The following is a 26,850-nucleotide window of genomic DNA, read 5'->3' on the forward strand; positions in this document are numbered from 1 at the left end:
GATCATTAATTCATTTTAATTATGTGTCCACCAGTCAGCTTGGATAGCGCGAGAGGTTGTAACAGAGATGGAATGTTGTGAGGCAAAGCCAGCAGCCCGATTGGTTGACGCCGAGGGCATTAATTCACTTGGAATGCCCTCTGTGCATACCATTTGAAATGGCATCATCGAGGCACCCCATCCATATGCCTGCAATTTCTTTTCATTTAATACACACAATAATGGATTCTGTGTCAGGCATTTTCTAGGGGATTAAATAATTACTAGCTGGGGTAATGGCTATCGGCTGTGCCTCATGTCGTCAGCTCCACCTAGTCCTAGCTGGTCATTAATCCAGAGCCTCAAGGGAAATGCATGGCTTCAGCTGGGTTATTAAAAAGGGCAGCATTCTTCTATATTAGTCCACTTTCTATTTCCTAGTTTGGTCCCCCCCACATCAAGCAAGGTTGACGATTTTATATGTTTCTGTACTGAACTCCCTTCTGCTTTAAGAAAGAGGATGTGACTCTCCTCATTTTAGTTCCAATTTCAAAGGAGCCACTGGATGCTTAAAACTTGACATCTGTTTTAGGGATGATAATTATACTGGTGGTCACCTTGGTTGCAGCTACTATTCATGCAAATTGCTGGCCAGTAAATCATCAGTGCCTCCATTGCATTAGTTGAAAGAAATATGCAAAGTGGCCAAAAAAATCTGACTGAGGAAGCTGATAAAATGTGCATATTCATCACATGATAATTATGTGACTGGGAGTATCAGTTGTTAATCTCTGCCATAGTTTTGATGGGGTGGAGGTGGGGAGTCTATAAGAAAATGGGAGCATTTGAATTCAGCCGTATCCCACAGCCCTTTCCTAACAATAGAGACCAAACCTATTTCCTTTCACTTTAGAACACTACCCTTCAATTTTAGGAAACATTACTCCAGTATGTTTCTGTCTAGTCTCTAATGGAGACATCCCCCAGAAACTGACATTTTGCCAGAAGGGGCCACAATACCAAGTGAGACCAGCCCCAGGGAAGGAACCTCCATATAGCAACCCACCATAAATTAACCTTGTTGTTGTTGTTTAGTCATTTAGTTGTGTCCAACTCTTCGTGATCCCATGGACCAGAGTATGCAGGGCACTCCTGTCTTCCACTGCCTCCCACAGTTTGGTCAAATGGAAAGCAATAAAAAAGAGCAAACTCTGACAAAAATGATATTTTAAAAACAAAACAAAAGCATTTCAGGGCCAGCAGTATCAACGAGACAGCAGAACTGCCCTGTTTGACAAGAGTTATACCACCACTCATTTAGCCATCATCTCAAATCTGCACATTGTTAATCGGCAGAGATTTTACTGTCTGAATCTGCCTATTTTTTCTAACTGCAATTGAAGCACGCCCTGCACTTAAACAGCAGTGGGCTGTTTCCTAAGCTTTGTCCACGGGGTTAATGCTTACTTTCATTTGCTTTCTAGGTTCTGATACTGATTTCATTTTGCCTCAGTAATCTTGAGAGCTGGAAGCAGGCCTGGCAAATCAAGTGATGCTTTTTTGTGTGCGAGTACCATGTCTAGGGAAAAGCTGTTACTGTAGTTATGTGCCTGCGAGTAACATAGTACCCTTTTAAAACATTTACAAAGTGGACATCCAGTACGGATGTCATCCCTCCCGGCGGCTTCTCTTAAATAAGCCCTTTTGTAAAGAATCTGCTTTACATAAAGACTTGCAAAGCAAGGGCTCTGGGACTGGAGTACTCAGAATGGACTAGCCCACTGAAATAAATTGTTTGGTCCAAATGCCACTAAACGCGAACTATTGGATTTGAGCCAAATTGATCACATGTATTCAATATCTTTTGGAACATGGGTGGCCAAGATGTGTATTGTATGCTGCTTCTGAGCTATTTTAGTGCAGCCAATATACTTTTATTAGAATTGTGACAATTTTAATTTTATTAGAATCAAGGCAATCTGTTTTTTAAGGTGTGTGTTTCCAGTCCTCACAATTGCAGAAGGAACTGCAGACACATTGTTATTGTGAACTCTTCAGGCCATATATTTGGGCTATTCCAGAGCAGAAGAGTATTTCATGCTGGAGGACAGCAGTTGTAGCACAGTCTGCATGCGGCTTACCTGCAAAACCTTCTTATCAGCTGCCTGAAGCTTCAGCATGTATAGTAATAACATCTCCACAGCTCACGTATTCCTAGCAGAGTCCTTGAGGTTGAACAAGTTGTTGTGCAGTGATCTGGTAGCAATTTCATCTGTAGGCTTTAAAGGAAACTTGGTATGAATTTGCCCCTAGCTGCTATTTCAATGCATCCTTGCCAGAATATTGCTGTTGCAATACCACTTTAAATGATACTTAGGCACTTTGAACTGTGGTTCCATTTGCTCCTCTGTTTCTGTTACGTGTAACAATGGATCCATTCCTTCTCCCAATAGCTATCTGCCATTAAGTGTGGATCAGGAAAATACTGTACGCTAAAGTGTTTAGAAAAATGATACTTTTTAGCCGCAGGCCTATTAAAATTCTGTAACAATGCAGTCTGCTCAAGTCCCACTGAGGTAAATAAAATTTACTTTCAGATAGGACAGCAGCCTTAAAAATCCAACTACAGAAAGATCTTTGGGCTCAAACAATGTAAAACACCTGGATGGGGAAACCGTGGCGTAGGTGGACTACAATTCCCATCATATTTGACAATTGGCCTTGCTGACTGGGGCTCATGGGAGTTGGAGTCCAATAACATCCAGAGAGCCGCAAGTTCCCCCTCCCTGCAATATGTCATGGGATGATTGTTCTTTAATTTTGCTCAACCTGATTTAATAATATTAATTAAATGAAAGTTTCCGTGCGCTGCTCTGGTTCTCCAGAAGTAGCTTAGTCATGCGGGCCACATGACTCGGAAGCTGTACGCCGGCTCCTTCGGCCAATAAAGCGAGATGAGCACCGCAACCCCAGAGTCAGCCATGACTGGACCTAATGGTCAGGGCTCCCTTTACCGTTATGGGCAATTTATAATAATGTTTGGTTATGTGACTGATAGGGACGTGGGTGGTGCTGTGGGGTAAACCACTGAGCCTCTGGGTTTGCCAGTTGGAAAGTCGGTGGTTCAAATCCCTGCGATGGGGTGAGCTCCCATTGCTCGGTCCCTGCTCCTGCCAACCTAGCAGTTCGAAAGCACATCAAAGTGCAAGTAGATAAATAGGTACCGCTCTGGCAGGAAGGTAAACGGCGTTTCCGTGCACTGCCCTGGTTTCACCAGAAGCGGCTTAGTCATGCTGGCCACATGACCCAGAAAAACTGTCTGTGGACAAACGCCGGCTCCCTTGGCCAGTAAAGCGAGATGAGCACCGCAACCCCAGAGTTGTCCGCAACTGGACTTAATTGTCAGGGGTCCTTTACCTTTATGTGACTGATATACCTCTTTTTTATTATAAAAAAACTCATGACTCTTAGGTTTATCAATTTTGGAATACCTATTTTTGCATCTGGAGTATAATTTAGATTTAATTAAAGAAAGACCCACTTTTTAAAAAGAAAAAAAATGATTATGATGGCTGCAACAATGAGCTTTAGTTACTGTGCTGGTAAACTGAGTATCATGTTAGAGAGAGAGAGAGACGGGCTGCAGATTAAGACTGTGGCTTGGAAATGATATAGAGGCAAGTAAGCTGATCCTGATCCCATAAGTAGTGGAAGGAAAAGAGAAGGAGTAGAAAGAAAGAGAGAGAGACAAATGTTCTGAATGGGCAGCAGTTGGGTATTAACTAATCATTATATATTATTAAGCACTTCAGTCCATTATTCTACTGATGAATAAAATTAATACAGCAATATTTTTTAAAAGAAAAAGTGCAGTACTTGAGTTCAGATTCCAGAAATGCATTTACAGTGGTACCTCAGGTAACATACGCTTCAGGTTACCTACGCTTCAGGGTACAGACTCCGCTAACCCAGAAATAGTGCTTCAGGTTAAGAACTTTGCTTCAGGATGAGAACAGAAATCGTGCTCCAGCGGCGCAGCAGCAGCAGCAGGAGGCCCTATTAGCTAAAGTGGTGCTTCAGGTTAAGAAGAAGAAGAAGAAGAGTTTGGATTTGATATCCCGCCTTTCACTCCCCTTCAGGAGTCTCAAAGCGGCTAACAATCTCCTTTCCCTTCCTCCCCCACAACAAACACTCTGTGAGGTGAGTGGGGCTGAGAGACTTCACAGAAGTGTGACTGGCCCAAGGTCACCCAGCAGCTGCATGTGGAGGAGCGGAGACGCGAACCCGGTTCCCCAGATTACATGACTACCGCTCTTAACCACTACACCACACTGGCTGAAAGAACAGTTTCAGGTTAAGTACGGACCTCCAGAATGAATTAAGTACTTAACCTGATGTACCACTGTAATATGGAGGTTATTATTATTATCATTTTTTTAAGGACAGGTCCTCTAACTGTCCAACACACATTTAAAGTACATGATTTCTGTCAAAAAAACCCAGAAACCGTAGTTAGGGAAGCTTTTAATGTTTCCCTAACTGTTTAGGGAAGCTTTTAATGTTTCCCTAACTGTTTAGGGAAGCTTTTAATGTTTGATGTATTAGAGGATTTTTTAATTTTTTTAATTTTTTTGGAAGCCACCCAGAGTGGCTGGGGAAGCCCAGCCAGATGGGCGGGGTACAAATAATAAATTAATAATAATAATAATAATAATAATAATAATAATAATAATAATAATAATAATAATTTTATTGTTATTATTATTATAGTTACCGCCTCACAGAGCTTTTTAAATACTGGATGCTGCTATGTCCATCTAAACCAGTTCTGTCAACTCTGTCTGGCAGCAGCTCTCCAGGGCTAGCTCAGGGAGGGAAAAACCTTTTGCTACTTACTTACTTACATACTTACTTACTCATTTCATTTAAAAGCATTTCTAAACCGGCAAACATTTTAATATCTTTAAGTATGCACAAACTCAATAAAACAATATCTCCATCACCTGTAACATGATGTAACCTGTAACAGTTGCTTAACTGGATGCGACAGTGATTGAACATGGAAACTTCTGTATGTGAAACCAATGAGCTACAGTCCCCTCCTTATGAATATGAAGAATGTATCTGGGCATGGAAACAACTTGTAAACACTTGCTTGAGTCCTGAATAACTAGTCTCAAGCCCTTATCTATCAGAACTGCTATTTAGGGAGAGTGGGGAGGCAACCATGTGATATTCAGATAGGGTATGATGATCCACTGGATTCCCATCCATGGGCAGTACAGGGCATCAGAAAAGGAGCCAGGGACAGGGACAATGTGGAGCAGGGGTAAGTAACATCATGTCCTCTAGACATTTTGAACTATAACTCCTTGACTGTTGGGTATGCTAGCTAGGACTGATGGAAAGTGTAGTCCACAAGATCTGGAGGGCATCAGGAATTTGTTGGACCTTGTGGCTATCCAAGACACCCCAGTGAAGAAAGGAGAGACCACTGTGCCTTTTTGTGTGGGCCCACTATTTATGTAACTTTCATTTTGGTTTGCATAGACATAGAATAATTCATTAATCCCATCTAGACTTATTCATATTCCCGTACTGTTTGGCCACACTGTATGTGCATAACAAGCACTTGGGCAACCTGTGGTGTGCAGAAGAGCCACTTTTTACTGTTGTTGTTTTGGAAAAAGCACATTCAATGTAGGGGTGGGGGGAGGGAGTCTACAACTTTTGTCTTCCCTTTGGTACAGCGTCCTCTTGTTTCCTGAAGCAACAACCAAATTTTGCACAATCTGTTTGACTCATCTCCTAAGACAGAAGAAGAAAGGGACAGTTGCCAGTTACCGTATGTAGGGCTGAGGGATCAGTGGTGTCAGTGTGGGCTCTTCATCAGCCTCCTGGCTTTGGCTTCCTGATCAGTATGGCCGTTAGTGGAGACAATGACAGTTGAGCAGATGCAGAACTACAGACCAGAAGAGGATGAAAGGGAAAAGGAGGGGGAAGCAGAGAGAGAAGGTCTCTTTATTCCAGTCAGTTCTAAAAATGAGGCGGCATTTTTGGGGGGCAGGAGGGGAAAAAATGACCTGAACTACATCCAATTAAATTTTCTAATTAAACTAAGGACACACACATTCTTCCTCTCTCTCTTTGCCCATAGTGTTGTTGTTTTTTGTTTTTTTAATATACACCATGCATTAAACACCCACACCCCATACCTGTTATGGACATAACAGCTTATTTCTTTAGTATGCTACATATTATTTTTTGAAGTGAAAAGGGTTTGGTTAGGTGACAGAGTAATTAATTCAACTGGCATTTCAAAGTTCCTCTCCCTCTCTCTTTCTCTCTCTCTGTGTATGTGTGTGTGTGTGTGTGTGTGTGTGTATGCAGGAAAAACAAGACAATGGGTCATATGGAGAGTGTTCAAGGTTTCAATCCTATACTTAATTGGCCTTCCTTTTGAGTAGACATGCAAAAGATTGCATGGTAAAAGCCTGAAAAGAGCAACAGCTCTCATTAGACATATAGTGTCCTTGTCCGTGATCATTTATCTAGCATATACTGCTAATAATTTGAGGGCCAAATTAGCTGTTACAGGGCAGTGACAGTGGGCCAAATCTGTCGATTTCAGTTTCTCTGGTTCTCATTCTTCCAAACTTAACTTCAGTTCCATGCATTTCCACATCAATTTGTGATTTTTTAAAACAGTCTTCATGAAAGTTCACCAGCCTTTTAAACTGATGTACTAATTTACACGTCTGTATTTTTATTTATTTTATTTCTCAAGATTTATATACCACTTGATTATGAGAAAAGCTCAAAGTGGTTTGAATAATATACACATTTTTGCAAAGAAACTTCCCCTTAAAAATAAAGCATTTTTGTACTAATATGTGCATTTCTAGGAACACTTTAAGCCAAAAAAGTAAGTGCACATTAGTTGGTTGGAGAATTGCACTTCAAAATTCAAGGTCGTGTGAGTTTTGAAGGATGGCTGTGTTTCAATAAGTGTGTCTTGCCTTTACATGTGAACTGAATCAATTTTCTCCCCATCTTTAGCAGCGATATATATTTTATTCACATGGTTGCCTCATTCATATGTAAAATGTGTGTCTCTGTGTGCATGCATGAGCTTGTTTTTTGTTTTGTTTTTTGTTTTTACAAAACAGGAAGTGCATTGGTGGAAAGAGCTAAAACCTTTGTGGCATATGGAATGTATCTTGAGTGGCCCGTCATGGAACAATCCAGTTTCTTCTCTGGTGCTGTTTAGTATCACTAGCTTTGGCTCTCATTTCTCTGTGTGTATACTGGAGGGAGTTGAAGGTTGCATGAATGGCTCTGCTTAGCTACAAGGATTTCCATGTGCATGATAGATTGTCCCCTCCCTTTCCTCCTCTGTGCCCTCCCCCCAAAAGATCTATACTGGGTTTCTCTTCAACCCTTCAGAGCAGATGGCAGATGGAATACAAGGAACATGTGCAGAGAGGAGGGAAGGAGGAAGTTGTGTTGTACAAGTGCATGTCCTTCCGCAAATGGGAGAACTTCATTGGATATCACCCAAGGTGTTTATAAACAGGCAACCTTAGTTTTGGAGCCCTCTCATGCCATCCACCATATATATTTACCACGGCAGTTTGCTCTATCATGCTGGGTGCTGCTGACACTAAGCATGCTGAAAAATCTAGAGACATTTTAAATTTACTGGCATTTAAGTGTGGCAGTAGGAAGAAATTATCCTCTATAAAGCAGCCCTTGTAATTCCATAAAAAGAGGTCCCAACCTTATACCACCACAGTAAATATGCTTTTACTTTATTTTTAATTGTACTTTGCTACTTTGCTGTTTGTTACCTTGAACCCCATTGAGAAGAAGGGTGGGATAAAAATGGAATATTATATGATATACAAATGAGAATATGACCCAAGGGAGTCAAAATTATCTAAAACTGCCTGGTGCATACCTACATATTTACAGGCATGTGTATCCACTTTCCATTTTAGTGAAATGGGCTATGGAACTTTATTTGTCCGTTTTTCAAAACATATATTCTTCCTATCATTGACACGTTTAAGGCAGCTACATATCTGTTTTGTGGACTGAGCCTAATGAGAAAAGTTTCCAGGTAGATTCCCCCTACTTCTGCTCAGTTGGGTTACCAATTTGCAGCTGTCTTCTGACTGGCCTACAAAATAGGCTAATGAGTTCCTCGTTTACCTTCAAAAAAATTGAGGAGAATCATAGAGCCACACACACAGTTACTTCCTCTTCCCTTGAGGATCATAGCAGCACATGGATTTCAAAAGGAATTGCAAAATAACTAAGCACACATTTATATCAAATGGTATTTGTTGTTATTGTTAAATTCATTGTTGAATAAGGTTGTCATTATGCATGGTCTATGGAAATCAGCGGGAGTCTCCCCTCAATTTTCTCTGGCTTTTCATCAAAGCAAAGAAACATTTCAATGCTACCTTCAATGTACTACATTATCGTAACCCATATTACATGTTGACAAGTAAGCTGATTGCAGCCTGGGTGAAATTTATCAAGGTATGGCACCTAGCCAGCTTGTAATTGGTGGAATTGGTGCATATAAATTATAGGCAAACCTTAATACGCGTAGCCAAATTTGTATTAAACAAACTGCTTATTAAAGTGGCCCAGTTGTCCTTTTCAGATTTTAGAAGATGCCTTGGACATTTAGAGGATGGAAAACAAACTTACAAAGAAGGCACATTTTGAAAAGCTGAAATGTAAATTCTCCTTGGCTAATGCTACCACAAGTGAGACAAATGAATTAAGTGGAAGTTAATGCAGATTGATTAGAAAAAAGAGTTTTTTAATGTTACTATCAGCGCATTTGAAAATGTGAACATTCTTTGTATGTGGATGCATCCTACAAGCTGCAGTTGTAAGATGAAACCTCTATCTCAATAACTCAATAGAGGTTGAGTTAGCTTGTGAGAGTCAGGCAACCACATTGAATTCTGGAGTAGAGTCCTTGACTGTTGTTTCTGAATAAAAATGGCAGGAAGTCTTGTTCAAACGGGTTAGCTATCCTTGGCACTTCAGACCGCAGTCTGATAATGTCATGCTTTAAACTTGTCAAATTGCTAAGACCCCAAGGTGGTTATCACCAATGGAAGCTAAGGCCCCGAAAAGACTCAATATGGAGGCCAAATGGCCGAAATATTGGGAAATAATAGAAAAAGATGGAGCTAACTGGAGGTTGCAGAGTTTGGAGAAACTAAAAGATAAAGTGCGAGATTGGTTACATTACGCTCAGATTAAAGAAGTTTTTAAGTTGGACAAAAAGATAGGATTCCAGGTGGAAAAATCAAAGTTAGAAACAGAACTGTTAGAACCCAGTTCTAAGATACTTTCAAGAATGTATAACTTGCTGCTAAAATGGAACACACAAGATGAAATGGTCAAATCAGCTATGATAAAATGGGCACAGGACATAGGGTATAATATTATGTTTGCTGACTGGGAAAGGTTATGGACCACCGGCCTGAGATTCACGGCATGTAATGCCTTGAAAGAAAATATTATGAAAATGATATATAGGTGGTACATGACCCCAGTCAAGCTTGCAAAGATATACCATTTGTCAGATAATAAATGTTGGAAATGTAAAGAAACTGAAGGAACGTTCTTTCACCTCTGGTGGACCTGCCCTAGAGTCAAGGCTTTCTGGGAAATGATATATAATGAGCTGAAAAAGGTATTTAAGTATACCTTTCCTAAGAAACCAGAGGCTTTTCTTTTAGGCATTGTCGGCCAGAGGGTGTCAAAGAAAGACCGAACTTTTTTTATGTATGCAACAACAGCAGCAAGGATACTCATCGCTAAATACTGGAAAACCCAAGATTTGCCCACACTGGAAGAATGGCAGATGCAACTGATGGACTATATGGAACTGGCGGAAATGACTGGCAGAATCCGAGACCTGGGAGAAGAAGTTGTGGAGGAGGATTGGAAGAAATTTAAGGACTATTTACAAAAACACTGTAAATTGTATGAATGTTAAGAAAGATGTAAGATTAGCAACAATACGGCACCAATAAGTTAGTTAAAAGGAATATGAAGATAAATGTAATCAAAAGAAAAGATAAATTTTGGATAAATACTATGTTAAAATTAAGTTTTTAAAGTCGGGATCTAAATTATCTAAAATTAGGGATATAATATTGGAAAATTATATTATAAGAATTGAAACAAGGTAATAAATTGCTGGGTAAAGTTTGAGAATTTGGAATGCAGGAACGAGAGTTGTGAGGAAGTCCAATGAGGTGAATGAAATGTGGATATTGAAAAATTATATGTTATTTCGTATGTTTTCTTACTGTTTAAACAAAATTTTTAATAAATATTATTATAAAAAAAAACTTGTCAAATTGCAGTGTTCTAGACTAGGGGTGGTGAACTGCTGTGGTTCCCCAGATGTTGCTGGACTCCAATGCCCTTCTGCCCCAGCCAGCACGGCCAATGGTGAGGGAAACTGTAGTCCAGCAACATCTGGAGAACTACAGGTTCTCAGTTCCTCTTATAGACAAGGCGGCCTTTACTGTCGTGACAGCACTGGAATTTCAGCAGGAAAATGTCTTTTTCTATTGACCAGTCAAGATAGTAGGCCAAGCTTCAAGTGTTTATAACTAACATGGCCAATCCAGGACCTTCATCCTGTTGCTTGACAACCACAATGGATAATGACATTCCTTCTTTCCCCATTCTTGTAAGATGTTCCTGGGCTGCACCAGGATATCCTCCTCATATTTTGGCAGTGGGGTGTGTGTGGGGAGGAAATCATAATTGCATGGGACCTCTCTGTTGCATTTGGTGTAGAGCGGCAGATGCATTTCAAGGCATAATACAGCTCTTTTTGTGGTACGCTAGTGTGTCACAGCACATGCAGTTTGGGAATCACTGAAGTAAACAGAATATGTCTTATATGAGCATTGCATCAATGCAGTGAAAAAGGGGTGTTTGCTATAAACAATTGCTATTGTAATCCATTAAATATGAAATTATAACTCATGGCATATGGCAGACAGTGGGATGTTTCTCATGTTTATTAAAAACATGCCTTTTTGCCCAAGTGTTCTCTGACAATTGACAAAAGTTTTCAACTGCCTTCTGTACTGTTTTGATAATCAGGCTTGTTTTACTCTATTGATATCTTTCAATTGACTTTTGGGAATATTTAAAATGGTAAGCAGTCGAAAATGAATAAATAAATCAAATAATCATTTGAATGCTGATGTTACACACACACACACACACGGACACACACACACACACGGACACACACACACACACGGACACACACACACACGGACACACACACACATCCTGCTGAAAACTGGCCATGTGAAAGTTCTGCTATTGATCTTCATGGAATAGAAATAGGGAATGGTGTTATGTTTAGATTGCTGGAAGTTTCTGGATGAACTGCAGAAGAACACCAATTAGTCTCCATTTTCTTCAACTAAGGCTTGAAAGATGAAAAAGTAATTCAGCATAGCTTGTGTGTTCAGTTTAGCCCCTCAGCTTGTCATAATAAATTATGAGAAATGACAAGGGAATTAGGAAGTTGCAAATCAGACCTTAATGGAGATCTTAAGTGAAGAGAAAGCTCAGCCGGCCTGAACTGACACTTGCCAAATTCCAGCTTGGCTTGAAGGGCAATTATTTGTGTGACTCTCCCTTTGGCCCAAATATCCCCTTTTATTTCTCATTTCTCTTCTTTGTGTTTTTTCCTGATTTATTCTAATTTCACTGCACTAAAGATGCTAATATTTCGTCACGTATACCATATTCCTGGATGGTTATCCATCTCAAAAGGATTTTCTCCTGCCGTTTCTTGCAAGGGGAGCAGAGACCAAAATTAGGCACTGAGAATAACAAAAGGCAACCACATGCAAAGATCAAAGGCGGAATTCTTCAACTTGAACTTGAAAGGACATGGACAGCAATGGCTCTTCCCCCCCCCCCCCGCCCCAATGGAGCATGCTGCTAAGAGGAGCCAAATGAATAGGCAATCAGGCCTCAGGAAGCCAAAATGGAAGGTAAGGAGAAAAAGTGACTTGTGAAGCAACAAACCCGGGTTAAGCAGTCTGAAGAAAAAGATAATGGATGGAAATAAGTACAGTGGTACCTCGGGTTACATACGCTTTAGGTTACAGACTCCGCTAACCCAGAAATAGTGCTTCAGGTTAAGAACTTTGCTTCAGGATAAGAACAGAAATCGTGCTCCGGTGGTGTGGCGGCAGCAGGAGGCCCCATTAGCTAAAGTGGTGCTTCAGGTTAAGAACAGTTTCAGGTTAAGTACGGACCTCCGAAATGGATTAAGTACTTAACCCGAGGTACCACTGTATACAGAAATGGGGGACCTTTAGCCATGCTGGCAGAAGCTGATGGGTGTTCAAGTTCAACAATCTCTTGAGGGCCATAGTTCCCTGATCCAGCAGAGCTCAAACCCGTTCTGAAAGTATACAATCAAAAGGAGTAGGTCAGGTAAAAAAGGTCAGTACTTACGTTAGCTTCCCTGGAATAAATTTTAAAATTGTAGGTTGGTGAAAATACTAAGAATGTTTAACTATCCTTAGCTCTGTCCTCGATTGAAAGACAATTCCCAGGAAGGATTTAGAGTTAAGCCATCTTATCTGCAGAAAATGCAGCTAAACCAGGGCCTTCTGTAAGTAGACTGTTGAAGAAAGTGAACAGAAATAGAATTTATATGGACGGGAGCTGCTACCAGCCACATGCTGGGGACTTGGAAGGAGAAAGAAGCAAAGCTAAGAAGGAGACAGAACGGAAGGCAGTATTTTTGCAATCCCCAGGTGAGAATGGAGGCTAGACAGGAAAGAGAAGAAGAGGGCTGGTGGGGCAGTTGTAGATGTGGAGGAATTGTTTAATAGGTCAAACTGGCAATGGCTGGTGAGGGTCTTGTGTATCATCTCTCTTTTACTTACACAAATTATTCTGATGGGTGACTCGTCGGCATACACATTGTGGCCAAACTTGATGTCATGTGAGGAAACCTTGGGGCTTCATTGATGGAGAGGATGTGATGGAGCCAGGCCAGGGGAAGGGAAAAGACAGCAACCTTCCACCTTGCTTCTCCTCTATGCAGAGTGTGTGTGTTAATTTATATAATGGGCTATGCAAAGGTCAGATTAGCAGAAGAAAATGGTATGAACACCAGGAATTGAATGACTGGCAATGCATTTTTTTTTTGTTTTGGAAGGAAAAGGGATGTTAAATGAACATGGGGATACAGAAAATGCCAAACAAACAAAATAGTTTATGCTATAATTAAGACGTTCAAAGCTAGCATGGAGCTTGTTTTCTTAAAAATATATACAGTATCAGTTTTAATCTGGTATCACAACAACACCAAAACAAGCAACTATTATAACAACAATCTTGTCCATACTACAAGTTTAGGGAAGGGCAGAGAGAACATAAATATTTTGGGTGTGTTTGTTAACTCCTCATTGAGGGTCTCTGCTTATAGCCATGTTCTTTTAAATTTTCCTTCCTGTTGGATGGTTAAGGGAAAACTTTGTAATTGGTTGCTATATAAAGGACTAAGCACTTGGAAACAAATGGTGAAAAGCAATTCATTATCCATGTCCTCATCCTCATCATTATTGGTACTGGTTGCTGAGCTGATTTTTCTGCCCATACTCCTGAAAAGGCCTCATTCTGAGCTGCACATATTGGGGAAATCAGGAATTAGGCCTGAATTATAGCCTAGGTGACCAGCCAGCCAGCCAGCCAGCCAACTAACTAACTGTAGGGCTGACCAGCAGTGCTTCTCTTTCTCTAGGGCTGTTTTCATCCTTTGCCATCAAGCACTCAGGAAGAAGAAAAAGTCATTATGATTGTGGAAATGGTGAGTGCTTTAAATGAGTAAAGGGTAACTTAGGGGGAAATCACTTTAAGTTACCACTTTATTTCACCCCTCAGCAACAAGCACCCGATCCTGCACTATTCATCATAATAACTGCAGAATAGACAGACACTTACTTCTTACTGCGGTCAAACAAGTATGCTTCTTTAGTGTAGAGAACTATGTAGGGAACACAAATGAAACTGAAAATTATTATTATTATTATTAATTGAATTTATATACCGTCCTATACCCAGGGGTCTCATGAAAAGCAGAGCAAAGAAAATCTTAACTGTACCCCATATACAAAGTTTTACTATTTATCGTTTCAAGAGTCATGTTACTATGCAGGCTGTTCTGTTGGAGATCACTTAAGTAATTATAGGGCAGCGGTGATCAGGCAAGTCTTGAGTGAGAAGACCTTTGGGGGCTCTTCCAGATGAGGCTTTTCTTGTGCACTCACCTCACCTCATTCACTGACTTTTTCACAGGGCCCTATTCTGAAATCATTCCTGCTCTTACAACAAGCTGTCCATCTTTAAATGGAGGATGTTCTGCTATGCCATGTACACAAATTATTTTTTTAAAATCCAGAGTGTGGACATACCACCAAAGTGTAGCTACAACCGGGCTGTAAGTAAAATGTAATAGCTCAGTTGGTAGAGCATGGGACTCTTAATCTCAGGTTCATGAGTTCAAGTCCCACATTGGGGGATAATAATAATAATAATAATAATAATAATAATAATAATAATAATAAATAATTATTTATACACCACCCATTTGGCTGGGTTTCCCCAGCCTCTCTGGGCGGCTTCCAACAAAAGATTAAAAATACATTAAAACATCAATCATTAAAAACTTCCCTCGGCAGGGCTGCCTTCAGATGTCTTCTAAACATCAGATAGTTGTTAATTTCTTTGATATTTGATGGGAGGGCGTTCCACAGAGCGGGCGCCACTACCAAGAAAGCCTTCTGCTTGGTTCCCTGTAACTTGGCCTCTCACAGCGAGGGAACCGCCAGAAGGCCCTCGGAGCTGGACCTCAGTGTCTGGGCTGAACGATGGGGGAGGAGACGCTCCTTCAGGTATACTGGAACGAGGCCGTTTAGGGCTTTAAAGGTCAACACCAACACTTTGAATTGTGCTCAGAAACGTACTGGGAGCCAATGTAGGTCTTTCAAGACCGGTGTTATATGGTCTCGGCGGCCGCTCCCAGTCACCAGTCTAGCTGCCGCATTCTGGATTAGTTGCAGTTTCCTACATTGCAGGAGTTTGGATTAGATGATCCTCATGATTCCTTCCAACTCTGCAATTCTGTGATTCTGTAAATATAGATGTGGAATCATCCTCTGAGCTTGCTTTCTTCATTCACAGAGTTTAGGAGATACTTCCATCATATTTTTAATGTCTCTGTGCAGCTTAGACTTAGAAATTTACTTTTTTTTTGGAAAAAATAAAAGCACAATTCCTTGTATTCCGAAAGCTGTGTGTGTGACCAATGTATGTAGAACATGCACAGACTTGCCTTGGTGACCGAACATGTCTTGTGGATCATAGGTGGCCCACTTTAAGGTTAGATAAACATCTGTGAAGAATAGTATAAGTTTAGTGATTCCTGCCACATTGCTGGGGTTGGACAATGACATCAGAGCTTCCTTCCAGGCCTGCAATTCTTTTATTGGATAATGGTTGGCCTTCTGCGGGGTCAACTTTTGCATGACCGTTGGTTGACCTTTTAAGAATCGATCAGACATGGAATTTGCTGCCATCATAAGTGAAGAGCTTGTGCAGATTTATTATTCGGTAGTTTATCACCAGCCAATGGAGACATTTCGTATTAAATCCGGGGATGTATCGGTTTTAGCTGCAGCAGCACTTGATAAATTATGCAGGTCTCTCTTGCACAGCTAGGATATTAATCTCAACCTTGAATGTGAAAAAGAGCATGATGTAATGGCCTCACCTGAGTTATTGCACAGAGGCAAAGCTTGAACTGCTAAGAAACCAATGCAATAATATCAGAGTTTAGAGTTTACATGCAATATTAAACCTTATCACTTGGCGCTAACTTTTGAAGGTATGTCAAAGGATTGCCTCCATCACACCTCTCAGGTCCGCTTCTTAAAAGTAGAAAGAGATGATGTGCTTGGCCGCAGGCTTAGACCCCGAGTGGCATCCCTGTGTCAGGTTCTCCCCTGTAAGGCAGGTATGTGTGGGGAATTTTTCCAAACCTTTTCCAACCCTTAAGGGTCATAGGTTAGTGGTGGTGGTGACGTGGAGGCAAAAGTGGCCCAAGCAACAGATGTAACTTTTCTCTGTGCCATGATCTTCCTGGTGGATCATCTAAACCAGGAGAAACAGAGGGGGAACGAAGACACTTTCGGTTCTCCTGGCTCTTTCAGGTTTTGATACTTCTGACCTTGTTGACAATTGTCAACACCTGAGTAAGAATTGTCCCCACCCCCTTCAGTGTCAAGATGGTCGGACACTGAATTGTGCCTGCATCTCCACGTTTACCTCAGAAATGCGTCACTGACTGATCTTTTCTCCAAGTTTATGTGTTGAGCAGGTTATCGCTGCCTCGTAATAAACACACTGCAGTTAAACGAAAGAGCGGAAGAGCTAAAGCTGCCTGAGAAACTCCTCTCTGCACAGCAAGTAGTGTAACGGTTGGTAACACACCTTTCTTGGGCTCCCCTCCTCCATCCCAGACCCCTGTAAGCATGAAGGCTGCTGTCACGGAAACATTATTTGTAAACATCATTGCCTGCCTGTAATTGCCAATCATTGGCCTGGTGAGCGATGCTGCCCTTTGTGGATTGCATACAGCATTGGCTTCGTTCCCAGAGCAGCCTGGGCTTTCTTTTCTTTTCTTTCTGTATTAACTTGAAGATTTTCCAGTAGGCTGAGTAGCTTAGTAGATAACACATTTATCTTTCTCATTCAGGGTTAGTTGGGGAGTTCATTCTGAGGGCCAATGCCAAAACGATATGAATGATTTCAACCCATGAAGACTTGTTTTTGCTTATTATGATTATTATTCATTTAAATTTCTATACTGCCCTACAGTATTCTGTCATGGGTTGGGAGATGGTCACGTGCCAAAACACATTTAAAATTATCTAAAGCCAGAGATGTGGGACATAATATTGACTTTGCTTTATGGGAACAATTGTGGAAAATTAATCTAAGATCTACTCGCAGGGGTCAGCAAACTTTTTCAACAGGGGGACGGTCTACTGTCCCTCAGACCTTGGGGGGGGGGCTGGGCTATATTTGAAGGGGAAAAATGAATGAATTTCCATGCCCCACAAATAACCCAGAGATGCATTTTAAAGCACACATTCTACTCATGTAAAAACACCAGGCAGGCCCCACAACCCAGAGATGCATTTTAAATAAAAGGACACATTCTATTCATGTAAAAACATGCTGATTCCTGGACTGTCCACGGGCCAGATTTAGAAGGTGATTGGGCCAGATCTGGCCCCCAGGCCTTAGTTTGCCTACCCATGGTCTACTGCATGCTACACACTATATGAAAACTTCATGAAGATGATGCATAGGTGGTATTTAACACCAAACAGATTAGCAAAGATGTCTAAATCAATAAGGGATAACTGTTGGAAATGTAAGGAGGCAGAAGGAACATTCTACCATGTCTGGTGGTCTTGCAGAATAATTAAGGACTACTGGGAAATGATTCATAATGAAATTTTTAAAATGTTCAAAAAAAACCTTTCCCCAAAACCCAGAATCCTTTGTTGGGGATAATCACAACAGAAGTTACAAAAAAGAGCAATTTGTTCCTGTATGTGACAACTGCCTCACGTGTGTTATTAGCACAAAAATGGAAAACAGATAAGGTACCAACGAAAGAAGAGTGGCATCTCAAACTGTTAGAGTATGTGGAGTTAGCAGGCACAAGCACTAGAATAAGAAACTAAAATGAAAAAAGCTGTAAGGAGGACTGGATACAATTTATTGATTGTTTGAATAATTATTATAGACAATTAGCCTAGCAGTATGGTAATATTTTCAGCAGCGTAAGTTAACAGGAGGAGCTGAGAAAGATTGAGGAAACTAAGAAAATGTGAGAGGAAGTGGAAGATAAAAGGAACCATGGAAGGAGAGGAAGGGAAGTCCGTCAATGACTTTTTTCTTTTTTCTTCTTTTTAAAAAATGTAATAGAATATGCAATAGGAAAAAGAAAATTACGTATTTTCTACTACTTTTGTTGTTTTTTGTTATGTTTATTTCTATAATAAAATAATAAAATGATCTAAAGCAACCCAAAATGTCATTCTGTCATGATGTAAACTGGGAAACCTTAAACTATCCCTCAGCCTAAGCTACCTCACAAAGTTGCTGTGTGGTTAAACCGGAATCAACGTAATATATAAAACTCTGAGCTGCTTGAAAGAGGGGAGTTTAGTCCAATCCCCTGCTCACTGAAAGAAATCTGGAGCTACAACATCCCCAAAAGATGGGTGCCGAGCCTCTGCTGGAAGTCCGCAGGGAGGGAGAGCCCACCACTCTTCTAGGTAACAGGTTAAGGTCAAAATGTTTCTCCTATCCTCCTTTAAATTCAGGCCTTTGGATCTAGTCCTGCCCTCTAGGGCGACAGAGTAGGGAGCTGCCTCAGACCATTGGTCCATCTAACTCAGCATCCACACTGACTGGTAGCATCTTTTCAGGGTTTCAGGCAGAAGTCTTTTTCAGCCCTACCTGGAGATGCTGGGGATTGAACCAAGGACCTTCCACATGTGAGACAGATGCTTTGCCACTCAGCTGTTTCGGAGTCTTTACCCTCTGGTTTGTGACAGCTGCTTGGGAGGGGGAACACATGTGACAGACAGGCAGACCTTTCCATCCCAACCCAGAAGGCTTACAATCTAAAAGGCATGGGGGGCGGGGACCAAGGAATGACGCCACATAACCAAATCTAAAGGGAAATGGCATCAACAGATGTACTCTCCAGTTACAGGAATAACAGGAAGGTATTCAGTGCTAGTCCTGCTCAGGGTAGACCACTGAATAACTTCGATTCGTTCATTTCATTTGGCTTACTACGAGCAGTTCTTAGCTGAATACAACCCACAGACTTTGCCACCGTAATGAGGAAGAAGGAGGAAGAGCCGTGGAGTCCTAGGAAGCAATGAGCTGTCGAAAGCCCAGGTGGTTGTGGCACAGAAAGAGCCAGGGTTAAATATAGGGAGCTGTTGTTACACTGGAATATGAACAAAACCCTGGCAAGAGAACAGCCCCAAAGGAGCAGCTGTGATTTGGCATTGTTTGAATGCTAGCTCCATGATGCCCAGGGGGAGATATGGTGGTTCCTCTGAAATCCCCAACAACAGTAAACAGTCTCTCTCTCTTTCTCTCCCCCCCACCCAACCACCCTGCTTTCTATATTCTGCCTCATCCAGGGCCGCAGCTCGGATTGGGGGGAATTTGTTCAGTCTGTGATGGAAGCTAACATTCTCTCAAGGGGTGGCGGTAGGAGGAAATGCATTGCCTTCCTTTACTCCAGGTCTAGGGCAGTAACTTGGCTTTGAGGATAACATATTTGAGAGCTGAGTGTGCTCTCTTTCTCACTGCTTCTACCCCACAGCGAACGATAACAAAACACATTTCTGTTTGGTATGCTTCCTGCAATTGTTCCAGAGAGTCCCCATTTTGCTTGCTTTTCAGAAAAGGCAGTTAATGGCCATTTGTTTGGCTGAGCAGCAGAGCTTTTCTATAATTACTTAATGGGTTCCTGAAATACTTTTTAATAGAAGAAGAGGCAGCAAGCAGCAGCCCAAGCCAGGGGGCCCTGAGAAGGAGGCCAAATTAGGTCCTGTGTGGATGTGGCTGTTCATGTTTAAAGTGAGAAAAGATGATGTGAAAAGTCACAAATGCAGCCAGATGCTCAGGAGCTATCAAAACAGGCTTAATTTCTCTGAAAAGTGAGGCTGCTGTGAACTAGCAATATTTTATAAATCCCATGCTAGGAACCAGCTCCAATGCTTTTCCTGGCTAATGCCGAACCTCATTTTAAGTACTGGCAATTGGTTAGAGAAACAAGCATTTTACATAATGCCATTGTTTTGGAAAATGCAGACAGATGTTCTCCAGTCAAGCTATTGCAGTTTGGTACCTGAAAGCGGAAGCCCTGTTTTCTTGTTTGTATTTGATTTGTTCCATGGTCTTTCTGTGGCTACACATATCCCATGGCTTCTGTGCGCAATTGTTTTGTGCAATTCCGTTTGTTATGTTAGCCATAGCTTGTGCTGTCAGCAAGCTGAGACTAATGAAGGCCCAGTTATGACATTTTCACACCAGGTGCCTTCCTTAGCAGCAGAACAAGTAGAGCTCTTAACTAGGGAAAGCAATCCATAGTTTCCACTTCTGAACATCCAGCTCATGGCCTGGTGAGCTGCTGATGTAATAAGCAGACGTGCTCACCGACTGTGAAAAGTGAGGCATACACCTCGCCTCCGGTCCGTGTGGTCGCATGCGTAAATTGCTCAAAACACTGGTGCCCTTAAACAATTCCAGCACTTGAATGTGGAGGGCTCTAAGAATCCCCTTACTTTCATGTGATTTTAGCTTGGTAATTTTTCTTGGTTGTTTTAATTCATGGATACTTGCTGGCTGCCTAGAACATTCCTTGCTGGCTGCCTAGGTGGGATTATTAGTATTTTTTAAAAAGAAACAAACAAGATCCAATAGACATCATCACCACCATCATTTATTACACTTATTAGGCACTAGTTACTTAGAAGCTGTCCAAGCAACATACATTTAAGACTTAGAACCATAGAATGGTTGAGTTGGAAGGGACCCTGAGGAACATCTAGTCCAACCCTCTGCACTTCAGGGATATGCAGCTGTCCCAAATGGGGATTGAACCTGCAACCTCAGCATTATTAGCACCATGCTCTAACCAGCTGAGCTATCCAGGCTGATCATGTCACTCATAAGGTAACATGCTTCAGGCCAGAAACTAAACAGATCTTAAATGCACCATTGCATTAAGAAACAGATCTATTTTCAAGTAGCAAAATGAGCATTCCATCCTCTCTCCTCTCAATTGTTATGAGAAATGGTTCTCTTAAAAGAGTACCCAGAAAAGAACCACATTTGAAAGTAGATCTTTTGGAATGACAAGGGATACACATCCACCACCTCGCAAATTCACACAGTGCCTTAATCTCCAGGTACCTTTTTTGATCCCCACCCCCCGCCACTGTATCTGCAGAAAGACTGTGGTGGACATCAAAAAACTGATCATATGCCGCTAAATAAAAAGCAAATGTATGTGCTTCTAAGTACATGTAAGTCAATGCAGGGATAAATATTTATCGCTCCTGCTATTTATTTTTTTAAATTTCCCTAGAGGTTCATATTATTGCATTACTGGCAGTAATAAAAAAGGCCTTGCAAATCATTCAAATGTAGGAAGACCTTCAGAACACCAATTCTGATGTTTTGTAACCTTTCTGTTTCTCCAGGGCTCCCAACTGCTGCAGCTGGTCCCAGTGCTCCCTTCTCAAAGAACTCCTCTTAAAACCCATATCAAAAAAAGCATCGCTGGAGAAAGGCTGCACACCCACACCTATTTCACTGCCAGATTGCTCCACTTGAGTATTACTTTTGTCATTATAATGTGTTTTCCTAATTATTAACTTCACTCTGTTTTCCTGTAATATAAATCCATGTTTGTAAATCTCTGGTACAATTAGCCATTTTATATGTATATATCATTTCCTCTTTCTCTGACATCTTCTGAAATATTTGAAGACTGTCGGTATGTTTCATGGAGGAGAAGAATCTCAGTGGCTACTAGCTGCCATGGCTATCAGCATGCCTTTCAAAACCAATTGCTGGGGATCAAAAATGGAGAGAGTGCTGTTGCACTTCAGTCCTGTTTATGAGCTTCCTATAGGCATCTGGTTGGTCACTAATAATAATAATAATAATAATAATAATAATAATAATAATAATAATAATAATTAATTTATTATTTATACCCTAGTAAAAGTAAAGGTAAAGGTACCCCTGCCCGTACGGGCCAGTCTTGCCAGACTCTAGGGTTGTGCGCTCATCTCACTCTATAGGCCGGGAGCCAGCGCTGTCCGCAGACACTTCCAGGTCACGTGGCCAGTGTGACAAGCTGCATCTGGCAAGCCAGCACAACACACGTCCTTCTCCATGTGTCTCATCTGAGGGAGGTACAGAGGGTGGCCACACACGAAGTGGTCTTGTCAGTGGTGGCCCCCCTGTTGGTGGAATGCTCTCCCCAGGGAAATACATTTTATTTACCCAGAGCTTTGGTAGTTAAGTATAATTTAGAAGGGCAGGGTAGGACCTATGCTGCTAAGTTGCTTTGAGACTTTGTATAAAGGGACTGACTAACGACGGTAATGATGATGATAAATCTGCTAATAAACTCTTATGGAGAGACCAGCATTCACCAAGCAGGGCATCAGAGAGGTTGTAGTATTCTGCTGTTCTGTAACTTATGGTGTAGAAAGGCTACAGACCCAAGCAAACTTACACAGGAGAAAGCCCCATGGATCTGTTCTATTTTGAGTTGCTGTGAATGTGAATTATCTATGCTTGGACCCATTTCATTTGAAATCAATAGATTGACTGGTGTGAGTCCTCCCACTAGCCATGGTTTGGCCACATCTTCACTATGCTGAGATTTTTAGGAACAAACATACTGATCCATATGAATTCTATTAAATATTAAAATTGTTTCTTTCCCTTAGCTGAAGTTCAATGATGACAGATCTTGCTACATCTATTCCCACATCTGCTTTTCACCCTGCTAATCCAAAGTTAACCTCATGTGGCACATGCATATTTCCAGTGAGATGTCAGTGATAAAGCGTATATCCCCTGCAATTTCACAGTGCAGGAGACTGAATGCATGTAAAAACAGGTCTTGACAAGCAGAGGAGAAACATATTTCCCCAAATTCTACCTCTCACCACAACACTGTCATTTTTGTAGTGATATTGTGGCTGTGTAAGTCTATAAAGTTGAAGATGTGTCAGGTGTGGGAAAGTAAACTTTGGGTTCTCATGCTTCACATATCTCCATAGGCTGAGATCTAAAGGGAAAGGACATGTTTATATTTTCAATGGTGCACAAAATCCAGAAACTGTGGTGGGGGAGCACAATGAAACCACAATCTGGACTTTTCATGTGTTGAAGCAAAGGAATGCAGTTGGTTCAGATTCAAGAGCAGGCTAACTACACCTCCAAAGGGAACATCTGCAAATTGACTCTGCGCATGCGCCCTGTTGGGCCAACTTGTTCAACAATATGTAGCAGGCAGCTCAATATATCTTAATCCCTTCCAATATAAAGGCTTCTTATACTTACAAAAACATGTTTGAGCTTTGATGAGACTTAGAGGGAGGGAAGCTCCATGTGCCCGCTGGGACTTGAACAACCGATGTAGCAATCCTGGGCCACAACATGCCCAGTTGGCGCATCTTGCCAACACCTCCTCCACAACCTTGATCTGGCACTACACTGGGAGATTCCATAGGAAGGATGATGCTATAGAAATGGTTACAGAAAGTTGTTTTAGGCAAAAAGAAAAGAAAAGGAAAAGAAAAGTTTACTTTCTACTTATAAAGGTAAAAGGTAGAGGACCCCTGGATGGTTAAGTCCAGTCAAAGGTGACTATGGAGCATACTCTTCAGGCTGAGAGAGCCAGCATTTGTCCACAGGCAGTTTTCCGGGTCGTGTGGCCAGCATGACTAAACTGCTTCTGGCAGAAGCCAGAGCACACAGAAACGCCATTTGCTTTCCCACTGCAGCAGTACCTATTTGTCTACTTGTACTGGTGTGCTTTCAAACTACTAGGTTAGCAGAAGCTGGGACGGAGCAACACGAGATCACCCCATTGTGCGGATTCGAATCGCCGACCTTCCGATCGGCAAGCCCAAGAAGCTCAGTGGTTTAGACCGCAGTTCTCCCTGTGTCTTACGAAGAAACTCAAGTACTAAGGTAGTGTGCAAATTCATATCACACTTTGCAATGTGGACTTCTTCTACATAAGCCAGGCAAAACGACAAAGCAATCAACGGCTCATTACTCTTGAGTCTACCTCCTCTCCCCTTTTGTGTATGTACACGTAGTCTGCCACTCCAGAAAATAAAGCTTAATGTATGATTTGTCCAACTCAGGGTTGGGAAACGTGACCTTCCAGATGTTGCAGAACTACACATCATCCCTGACCATTGACCACACTGGCTGGAACTGTTGGGAGTTGGAGTACAACAACATCTTGAAGACTACAAGACCCTATATCCCTGGTCTAAAGTGCACTGGCTGAGGAAGGCGGGTGCGGGGGGTGCAGTGCGCACCGGGTGTCAGCTGTGAGGGTGGGTGACATCACTGCAGCCCCCCCGCTCGCTGTGCGGATGGCGTCCCCGGATGCTAGCTGCGCGGATGGCGGGCCACTGGGACGATGCTGCTGCAGGCAGCTAGTGGCGCCCCTCCCAACGCTCACCGTGCGGCTAGGGAAGCTCGGCGTGCAAACAGCTAGCCCCGCCCCCGTGGGCCGGCTAGCCCTGCCCCCATTCCGCTCTGGGTGCCGGGGCAGGTAGCTCCGCCCCTGCTAAAGTGTAGACTCCAAAAGCAGCTCCAGGATTTTAAAAGGAAAGGCATGAGAGGGACACAGAGCAAGCTTTATATCTGGGACAATTGTTCTCTGTGCGCTTATCTTTTGCCCGACACTTTCTAGGTACATGCATGCACTTTAAAGCTCTGTTTCTGAGGGTTGTTGGGTTTTTTTTTTGTCCTGCCGCTTTCCACAGGAAAACCTGCTCTTTAATGCTAAATCAGAACCAATGGCAACAACTGTTTGAGTTTTCTGCAGATTGCTGTTTGCTCCATTTCAGCGGTAAAGAGTGGGTTTTCACAGGGAAAGCACTAGGGGAAAAGAAAAGGAAAAAGCACTCAGACATTGAGTTTTAAAGCACAGACCTGTGCCTAGAACATGGCACAAAAAGAAATCAGGATAAGCCCTGTCATGAGGCTTAGAATTAAAAGCAGTCTTGATTATATGGAGTTATTATTTTTTTGATTTGCTGTATTTGCAGTATCTTTGAGGGAAGAAAAGATTTAACCTCCCTCTTTGTGCCCCAAGGGTATGAACTGGATTGGGGCCCTGTCCAGCTGCCTTCTTTTGAACATAGAAAGTGGCACACTTAATGTAATATGCAGTTTAATTCCTCAGTTTGAACCCCTCCCCCAGCCCTCACTTGGTCATCATCTGTCTATCTATGCTGGATTTTATAGCTTCATTTTATTTTTCCATGTTTGTGGGGCTGATCTTATTGATTAATGGGTTACGGTAACTAAATTGTAGTGTGATGTGTTTAAATTTTGCTTATTTTACTGTATAGGTCACCTAGATAATATTTTTATTAGGTGATACATGGAACCAATACATTAAATGAATCATCACTGGACCACTCTGCCTTCAACTCTTAATTGCCAACAACCAAGGAAGACCTTATGGAATCCCTGTATTATTAATTAACACACTGTTGCCAAACACGCTAGCTAAAAAATTATTTATCTAGACAAGGGTTTTAACCTAGAAGAAACCAGGTTAGTCAATAAACTCATATCTGCAGCTTGCAGGAGGAACCAGCAGTATCACCCTATTATGTTACAGAGTGGTTTCAGCAGATGATTTTGTATTAAATGATTAATTTATGTCACCAGACCTTTTTTCTTTCCTTCTAGGGAGGGAGGATTAAGGAAAAGAAAGGGAAGGGAAAGGGGATAAGACTGGAGAAAGATTCAGTTTTAGACCATTAGATCTGCTCCTGAATAAGCCTTACAGTAGCTTCAGACTCCTGGAATGTTGTTGTAAAAATGAAAACATGTAAAACGAGAGGACATCTAATGCCAGCCTTCTGGTGGAGACTAGATTTAGGCTTAAGACAGCTGGTGCCAGAGCATTTGCCTGTTAATGTTCTGAGGCTCTGGAATGCTTTGCAAGTGGATACCGGGCCAACAGAATCAATTAGTGATCTTAAGAGCAACATTAAGACATTTCTGATGTGATAATTTTCTTACTTGGAGGAGCAAATTTTAGGGCCTGGAAAGTAATATATAGAGGAAGATGCTGCAGCGATTAAACTGTTGCAGAATGAAAAGCAATTAAACCATAGGGCGCAACTGTATATTTTGGTGTGGATCTGGTTTGGAAACTGGGTGGCAAAAATAGAAAGGAAATGGCTCAACAGAAGGAAATTCTTTTCTCAATTAATCCCGAAATAGCGTCTCCCATGTCATCTAAATTGATTTCTGAGATTGGGGCAATTCTAGCTGGAGGAATGTATAAAGGAGACACAAGTAAAAAATTTTCCATGCATGGACCAGAATCTGTAGTACACTTACCGATTCTGTTAATCCAGCCTTAGGTACACTCAGGTCACCCTTTGTAATAAGGTGACCTTCCAATTAAGAGAATTGAAGTTTTGGATGACTTGACTTGGTAATGGACTTAGTTTAGACTTATACCCAGTGGATGTAAAAGAACGTGCAAGCTTGCACTGATAATTGTTTTCGTATTTGCTTTTCAAGAAGGTTGAACTACATGCACTCTAGAAGAACCTCATGTCATTGTGTAACTTACTGCTGAAGATTGTTTCGTAGCAGTAGCAGAGGGTGGGGAGGGGCATTGCCATGCACCTGACCCCTCTGGTCAATCATGTTGTGCCACTTACCAGGAGGTAGAGCGGAGGGTGGCGTGGCAGTGAAGTTTGTGCAGTGTAAATGCACTGACAGAGCCAGTCCAGCAATCCTGCTGGCGTGTTAGCACAGCATCCTCATATCCACCACCTTGCCCATCCTCCTCTACCTCCCAATAAGCAACAGCAACACGCCAGAATGGAAGTCAGGTGAATGGTGCCACCTCACCATGCTGTCTGCCACTGTTTTTTA

Source organism: Podarcis melisellensis (assembly GCF_964234715.1).
Source record: "Podarcis melisellensis genome assembly, chromosome: 3".
Classification (NCBI taxonomy): Eukaryota; Metazoa; Chordata; class Lepidosauria; order Squamata; family Lacertidae; genus Podarcis; species Podarcis melisellensis.